At 34.9% G+C, this 8,809-nt stretch overlaps 1 long non-coding RNA gene across 1 annotated transcript; it reads right to left on the reverse strand.

Moving 5' to 3' along the window:
* Positions 1-1,239: 1,239 nt before the first annotated feature.
* Positions 1,240-8,129, reverse strand: LOC138333964 (uncharacterized). Its single transcript, XR_011210054.1, has 3 exons — positions 7,746-8,129; positions 4,810-4,922; positions 1,240-1,347 (listed from the first exon to the last, which is right to left on the reverse strand). It is a non-coding gene; the product is annotated as an uncharacterized lncRNA (long non-coding RNA).
* Between the last annotated feature and the right edge of the window lie 680 nt (positions 8,130-8,809).

Raw genomic sequence — 8,809 nt, forward strand, 5'->3', positions numbered from 1 at the left:
AGGTCTGCTAGGTAGGTGTTTTATAATTCACTCTTTCTCCAGGTCTGCTAGGTAGGTGTTTTATAATTACCTCTTTCTCCAGGTCTGCTAGGTAGGTGTTTTATAATTACCTCTTTCTCCAGGTCTGCTAGGTAGGTGTTTTATAATTACCTCTTTCTCCAGGTCTGCTAGGTAGGTGTTTTATAATTCACTCTTTTTCAAGGTCTGCTAGGTAGGTGTTTTATAATTACCTCTTTCTCCAGGTCTGCTAGGTAGGTGTTTTATAATTACCTCTTTCTCCAGGTCTGCTAGGTAGGTGTTTTATAATTCACTCTTTCTCAAGGTCTGCTAGGTAGGTGTTTTATAATTCACTCTTTTTCAAGGTCTGCTAGGTAGGTGTTTTATAATTCACTCTTTTTCAAGGTCTGCTAGGTAGGTGTTTTATAATTACCTCTTTCTCCAGGTCTGCTAGGTAGGTGTTTTATAATTCACTCTTTTTCCTAGGTCTGCTAGGTAGGTGTTTTATAATTACCTCTTTCTCCAGGTCTGCTAGGTAGGTGTTTTATAATTACCTCTTTTTCAGGTCTGCTAGGTAGGTGTTTTATAATTCACCTCTTTTCCAGGTCTGCTAGGTAGGTGTTTTATAATTCCTCTTTCTCCAGGTCTGCTAGGTAGGTGTTTTATAATTCACCTCTTTCTCCAGGTCTGCTAGGTAGGTGTTTTATAATTACCTCTTTCTCAGGTCTGCTAGGTAGGTGTTTTATAATTCACTCTTTTTCAGGTCTGCTAGGTAGGTGTTTTATAATTCACTCTTTTTCAAGGTCTGCTAGGTAGGTGTTTTATAATTACCTCTTTTTCAAGGTCTGCTAGGTAGGTGTTTTATAATTACCTCTTTTTCAAGGTCTGCTAGGTAGGTGTTTTATAATTACCTCTTTCTCCAGGTCTGCTAGGTAGGTGTTTTATAATTACCTCTTTCTCAAGGTCTGCTAGGTAGGTGTTTTATAATTACCTCTTTTTCAAGGTCTGCTAGGTAGGTGTTTTATAATTACCTCTTTCTAGGTCTCCAGGTCTGCTAGGTAGGTGTTTTATAATTCACTCTTTCTCCAGGTCTGCTAGGTAGGTGTTTTATAATTACCTCTTTCTCAAGGTCTGCTAGGTAGGTGTTTTATAATTACCTCTTTTTCAAGGTCTGCTAGGTAGGTGTTTTATAATTACCTCTTTCTCCAGGTCTGCTAGGTAGGTGTTTTATAATTCACTCTTTCTCCAGGTCTGCTAGGTAGGTGTTTTATAATTACCTCTTTCTCCAGGTCTGCTAGGTAGGTGTTTTTCTTTGGGCCATCTTCCTGATGAAGTGTAACATCTCCTGTCCTACGATATGAACAATCAATTTAACTTTAATACACACCTTATGTCAACATTGAGTTTGAATCAGTGACCACCTCTGTATAAAGACCACCTGCTTAATAAGACCAGTTTCTCAGTGTCCCACACAAGGACCACTAGACTATAAAGCCCATTGTGTGTTGGTTCCTGGGGTGGTGTTGGGAAGTATAACTGAAGAGGCACATACCTGATGACAATTACTGGTGACAATCAAATGTATTTCCATTACCTTTTAACAATCAGGATATTGTTCGAATTGGAATGGAGAAGAGCCATTTTAACTAATTTGAGGAAAATGGAAGGAAATTCCAGAAATAGACTGAAATTTGGGAATTTACCAAAAAATTTGAAATAAACGATACAGCTGTTGATTAACAATTTGTTTATACCACACGTGATATAAACTCTGTTCGCATTCTATTTGGCTGACACGGTGAACTTTGACCGAACTATGTCTTTCTGAGTGTCATGTCATCATTTGTCAATGTCATCAAGAATCGAGTGACGTCATGCTATGCTGTGATCGCCGCTTGACGCCAAAACTGCTGTTGGATAGCGTACTTATCCTCGTCATATTTCTATCGGCTAAAAGCGGATATAATTGTGGTAGAAACAGGTCACACGACTTGTGGTTGTTGGATATGGAATTTATTCCACACTCGTAAGTTATTTTTTAAAAGTTACAAAAGACACTCGCTAAAACTCGTGTCTTTTGTAACTTTTAAAAAATAACTCACTCGTATGGAATAAATTCCATATCCAACAGCCACTCGTTGTGTAACCTCTATGTCTTAAGAGGATAGCTTCATATTTACATTAACACATTTTGGGGTTTCAAAGTGTATTAGTTAGACCAGGAAAACTGTTTATCAATGATGATGTACGAGACAAGATGGAACAGCCGACTGTGATTAATACATGTTACCATGTCTACATTGGTGACGTCATAAAGGTCACATTTTGAGTGTCATTTATACCCCTATAGACTTCATTTTGGCTTGGTTAGTTTAAACAGTAATTGTGACAAGCAATGAGCCCTTTACCATAGGTGATTCCTGCTGTATGATTATAATTTAAAGATGATAAGCAAATCAATTACCTAACTTATACTCTTTATAAATGACAAAACCATCTCCTGTTTAAACTGAGATTTGGTATTGATTGATATCATTGACACTATACATTGGACATGAGATTTGGTATTGACTGATATCATTGACACTGTACATAGGACATGAGATTTGGTATTGACTGATATCATTGACACTGTACATAGGACATGAGATTTGGTATTGACTGATATCATTGACACTGTACATAGGACATGAGATTTGGTATTGACTGATATCATTGACACTGTACATTGGACATGAGATTTGGTATTGACTGATATCATTGACACTGTACATAGGACATGAGATTTGGTATTGACTGATATCATTGACACTGTACATAGGACATGAGATTTGGTATTGACTGATATCATTGACACTGTACATAGGACATGAGATTTGGTATTGACTGATATCATTGACACTGTACATAGGACATGAGATTTGGTATTGACTGATATCATTGACACTGTACATTGGACATGAGATTTGGTATTGACTGATATCATTGACACTTACATTGGACATGAGATTTGGTATTGACTGATATCATTGACACTGTACATAGGACATGAGATTTGGTATTGACTGATATCATTGACACTGTACATAGGACATGAGATTTGGTATTGACTGATATCATTGACACTGTACATAGGACATGAGATTTGGTATTGACTGATATCATTGACACTGTACATAGGACATGAGATTTGGTATTGACTGATATCATTGACACTATACATTGGACATGAGATTTGGTATTGACTGATATCATTGACACTGTACATAGGACATGAGATTTGGTATTGACTGATATCATTGACACTGTACATAGGACATGAGATTTGGTATTGACTGATATCATTGACACTATACATTGGACATGAGATTTGGTATTGACTGATATCATTGACACTGTACATAGGACATGAGATTTGGTATTGACTGATATCATTGACACTGTACATAGGACATGAGATTTGGTATTGACTGATATCATTGACACTGTACATAGGACATGAGATTTGGTATTGACTGATATCATTGACACTGTACATTGGACATGAGATTTGGTATTGACTGATATCATTGACACTGTACATAGGACATGAGATTTGGTATTGACTGATATCATTGACACTGTACATTGGACATGAGATTTGGTATTGACTGATATCATTGACACTGTACATAGGACATGAGATTTGGTATTGACTGATATCATTGACACTGTACATTGGACATGAGATTTGGTATTGACTGATATCATTGACACTGTACATAGGACATGAGATTTGGTATTGACTGATATCATTGACACTGTACATAGGACATGAGATTTGGTATTGACTGATATCATTGACACTGTACATAGGACATGAGATTTGGTATTGACTGATATCATTGACACTGTACATTGGACATGAGATTTGGTATTGACTGATATCATTGACACTGTACATTGGACATGAGATTTGGTATTGACTGATATCATTGACACTGTACATAGGACATGAGATTTGGTATTGACTGATATCATTGACACTGTACATTGGACATGAGATTTGGTATTGACTGATATCATTGACACTGTACATAGGACATGAGATTTGGTATTGACTGATATCATTGACACTGTACATTGGACATGAGATTTGGTATTGACTGATATCATTGACACTGTACATTGGACATGAGCACATTTAAAATAACAATACTGAGTATAAGTTAGAATTACACTAATGAATAAATATTAACTTTCACTACTTTTTACTCTGACACCAGAAAGGTCGGAATATTTAATAACATGTAATTCTAAGCTTATTTCTACAAACCTAGCCAACCAATGAATGTAGACCTAAGGCCTAAAAAAAATATGTATGAATCAGGTACCCCTACCTACCCTAGTTTTTACTCCCGACCTTAGCTATTTTATCACACTTTTTCAAAACAAAAATGTTGTGTGTGAATTTTTCAACTTAGATTTTTACGCATGCTTTAAGTATATCCAGATATTAAGTTCAATTACGAATACGGTAATGAGAAATATAAGACTTCTAGCCAGCCTAAAGCTTGACAGACAAATTACATGTATAATAAAATGACTTTGTAATGTAGTTATAAAGCTGCTCAACCCCTCCCCTACCCCTCCTAAAAAAAAAAAAAAATAAAAAAAAAAAAAATAAAAATCCCGACCAACCTACCCTATTTTTTTCCGTCATGTAACCTGAAACATGCATATAATTTTTTTTGGCCTATTGTGTTAACTGCAGTTCGTGGTATAATGTTCAATGACTGAAATATTTAACAATGAGCAGACTGTGAGTGATACCATTGGACTTCCTCCTGTTGTCGGTAGTCATACAGACAGCCTTCCTGTTTCAGTGTGTTGAGACTCCCCTTCAGATCCAATGCCACCAGTCTCGGAGTGTACGTCACCTCTCCCTGTACACAAATGATTAGTCTGGTTAATCAGTCTATCTATCTCATCATCAATATCTGTCAGGTCAAACCAAATCACCTAGCTTTCACAAGTTCATAAGCAAGCAACAGTTAAAACTATGTGGTATACAAGTTTCTTAAAATATCATATGAAATGAACACTTTAAGAGATACCGTAAAAACTGGTATAATTTGCGCACCAGTGTAATTTGCGCAGGTACTTTTTAGGGCTGAAAATGCTGAAAAAAATCTACTATCAGTATATTTTGCGCATCAAAAAATTTGGGGATAAAACGATGTCCAGGGAGTCCTAAAATCGATGTATGAAGGTTACAATTTCAATGCAAAATATTCCCCATAAATGCTTGACAACTTGCACAAAGAAGTCTTGTATTTAGAAGAAATAACATATTAAAACCGCATTGTGTTTGTTTTCTTTTATTTGGCCACCGTAACCTGAAACTGAAATATCTTGCAGTCCAAAACATCGGCGGTCTGGTCTGCCGTACTCCGTGCACATGTCAATGTTTTGAGATATTACACATGAATACTAATCAGGAATATTTGAAAAGATTAGAATCTATTTACTTAAAATTGTCACAATAAGTAATTAGTGTGTATGAGATCATTAACAATTACATAACTAGCTACAGTCAAAACTCATTATCTCAAAATTCAACGGACCAACGAAAATAATTTGACTCATCCTGAAACGTATTGTTATTAGGTTTGATCAGAACGTAGTTTTTTACAGTCCTTTTTTTTAATATGACAGCCGGGTACATGCCTATTACTGTGATCAGCATATTATCATGATTTTCAAACTTATAAGGTTTGTATTAAATCATTTTAGTTATATGTTTTCAGATGTTTTTGGATTTTTAAAAAAATAAATAAAAGAACTTGAATTATGATAATATGATCATCACGATAACAGGCATGCACCCTTACTTCCTGGAGGTGGTATACTGACTTCAGTGGTTCATACAGCAAACTTCTACGGAATATTGTAGCTGAACAAATAAAAACAAGCATCTTTCTTATTTCAGAATATAATGGTATTTCAAAACAATAACATAGCTAAATGAATGATAGTTTTCACCTAACGTAAGCAGACTACACACTCCGTTTCCGGTTCTCTGCACACATGTTCACTCATATAATTTACAGTAAATGAAACAAAAGTAGATTTCTCTACCAACAAAGAAATACATTGTATGACTTAGTTACTAGTACATATGCAACAATTAGTTAAACATTTAACTTGTGGGTTTGTTAAAATTATTTTGCACTTAAATTCGAGATAGCGACTATTTTTTTAGCTGAATATCCCTTCTAGGGACCAGGAATTGATTTGACTCAACCGGAGTTTCGAGTCATCCGATCTTAAATACATATACCACGGTACAAAGAAGGGGAAAAAAACGGGACTTCAAAATTACAACGACTCAACCACAATTTCGAGTGACGCAATTTTCAGATAACGAGTTTCAACTGTATATAAACAGAACAACATTTTGGTATCCATCATGGATTTTGGAAAGACAGTACGGTGTGTTTCCAAAAGGTCTGAAATAATAACACCTTCGTTACATTCGAACAAATTTTCAGCACAGAAGTTAAAGAATTTTTATGATAATTATGTTTTTCATGATGGCGACTAAGGCAGTCATATTGGATTGACCCAAAAAATAACAACACTTGGTCTGGAACATGTCATGATCATTTCAGGCAAGTTTCAGCTAAATCGCACTGGTAGGACTTAAGAAGTTCAAAATGTGTTTTCAAAAAGGCAGCTTTAGTTGCCATTTTGAATTTCAGATTGACCTGAAAAAAATATGAACGCTTGGTAAGGACCATGCCAGAATCACCTCAATCCTAACAGCAGAACTTGAGAAGAACTTAAAGGGTTTGTGCAGTCAAAAATGATCATTTCAGTTTATGCTGGAAATGGCTTTATTAGCACGTGTAGAAACCACTCCATTTAGCGCACGACCTAAATAACCTATAAGCCGTCGATATTGAGGTCAAATTTTCTGACCGCCCGATTATGCATATTTCTAGTCCTAAACTGGAAGTGACGTTATAATAGCCGTTGCTTATAACTGTACTATAACTGATGTGCTATCCTTTATACCGACGGTCACAGGAAAAGCTGATCAACAATTTGTATGAATACTTTTTGAGTATAGTTAATCGACATTCGTAGAATAACTTTGGCTCGAATGTAAATAACTATAAGTGTGAAATTTGATGTTTCAAATACTCTAATTTATGCTCCAATTGCAGGTATCTTCGTGTAATTATGAAAGAAAATTGTTAAGTATGACACTAAATACATGTATTTATTGTTATTAGATAAGGGAGATAACTCCTATAGCTATATTATCAGACGCGTTAGACAGGTTGACGCATTGAAAAGGTGAAATATATAGGAAATCTCCCGGGAGGACTTTGGATGTGACGCATTAGACAGGGTGACTTAATATACAGGGTGATGCATTGGCAGGTTTGACTGTATATACACGTAATGAATTTTTTCCACTGTTTCAACATTAAATTGGCCTACATTATGACCAGTAGAATATCGGTCATCGATCAATACGTTTTAATGAATGGTTAAAATTTCTTTCTCTTTTTTTTTCAAAATGTGTGATAAAAAGGTTATATGTCAATTTTGATATTGCACCCTGATATCAGTCCTCGGGCCTGCGGCCCTTGGGCTGATATGGAAGTCTCTGGCTGATAAAGGGTGCAATATCAAAATTGTCATATAATAACCTCTAAATATTTCACTCTGAAAATGTAATAAAAAGAAATATTTACCCTGAGATTCTTTCCTTCTCGAAAAAGGATATCATGATCTATATCCTTCTTAACTGGTGCCAGCTTCGGGTCGTAGATAAATGAGGATTCCTGGAACGTAAATTATACAGGGTCAAAAATTTGCACACCCACATACACACATGAACATATAAACATATGATACAAATACAGACAGAAAGACATACAATAGAGACAGGCACAGAGATATAGATAGACACAACACATACACCTTTTCACACACCATCACACACTTGCACACCCACATACACATATGAACATATAAACATATGATACAAATACAGACAGAAAGACCTACAATAGAGACAGGCACAGAGATATAGATAGACATAAAGATAAAAAAAAAAAAGATCGAGAAAAAGAGAGCGATGGGGGATGGATTAATTATTGTCATATACTATTAAAATATAAGTAAAAACGCAGATATTGTTTCAAATATTGTTTCAAAGCCTAGGAGACAAAATATTTTAGAACATATGAGAGAGATAAACAGAGAGGAGAAAGAAAATAAATCAAATATACATTAATTATAACAGAACAAGTTTTTCCCATTTTTGCCATTCCTTTTGAAATTTTACTACATAAACATTACCTTTGTTATAAGCCAATCATTTTTGAACATTATATGAACATCTTGAATAGCATTAATTAGAGAATTTAAATTTAAAGATTTGTGAAGACAACGCATTTTATATACAGTATATAGTGTTTCACTATAATGAATATTTCATTATCAATTCTACTATTTACATTTTGAAGGAGAAGTCCAAAAAGGAAAGATTCTTTATTGAAACTAAAAGGAATAAAAAGAGTGTCTAAAAGAGTTTCAAGACTCACAAGAAGTTTTTGCACCTCTTGACATTCCCAAAGCAAGTGTGTAATAGTTTCATATTCCGAGTTGCAAAGTGTACACATAGGCGACGGAACAATTCGAGCTTTAAATAAAAAAGAATTAGTTGCCAGAATATTATGATTAACTCTATATTGAAACCACTGAAATTTTGTGTTTTTTGTAATCATAAATGGAAGCTTAAAAACATTTTTCC

Source organism: Argopecten irradians, chromosome 10 (assembly GCF_041381155.1).
Source record: "Argopecten irradians isolate NY chromosome 10, Ai_NY, whole genome shotgun sequence".
In the NCBI taxonomy this organism is placed as follows: Eukaryota; Metazoa; Mollusca; class Bivalvia; order Pectinida; family Pectinidae; genus Argopecten; species Argopecten irradians.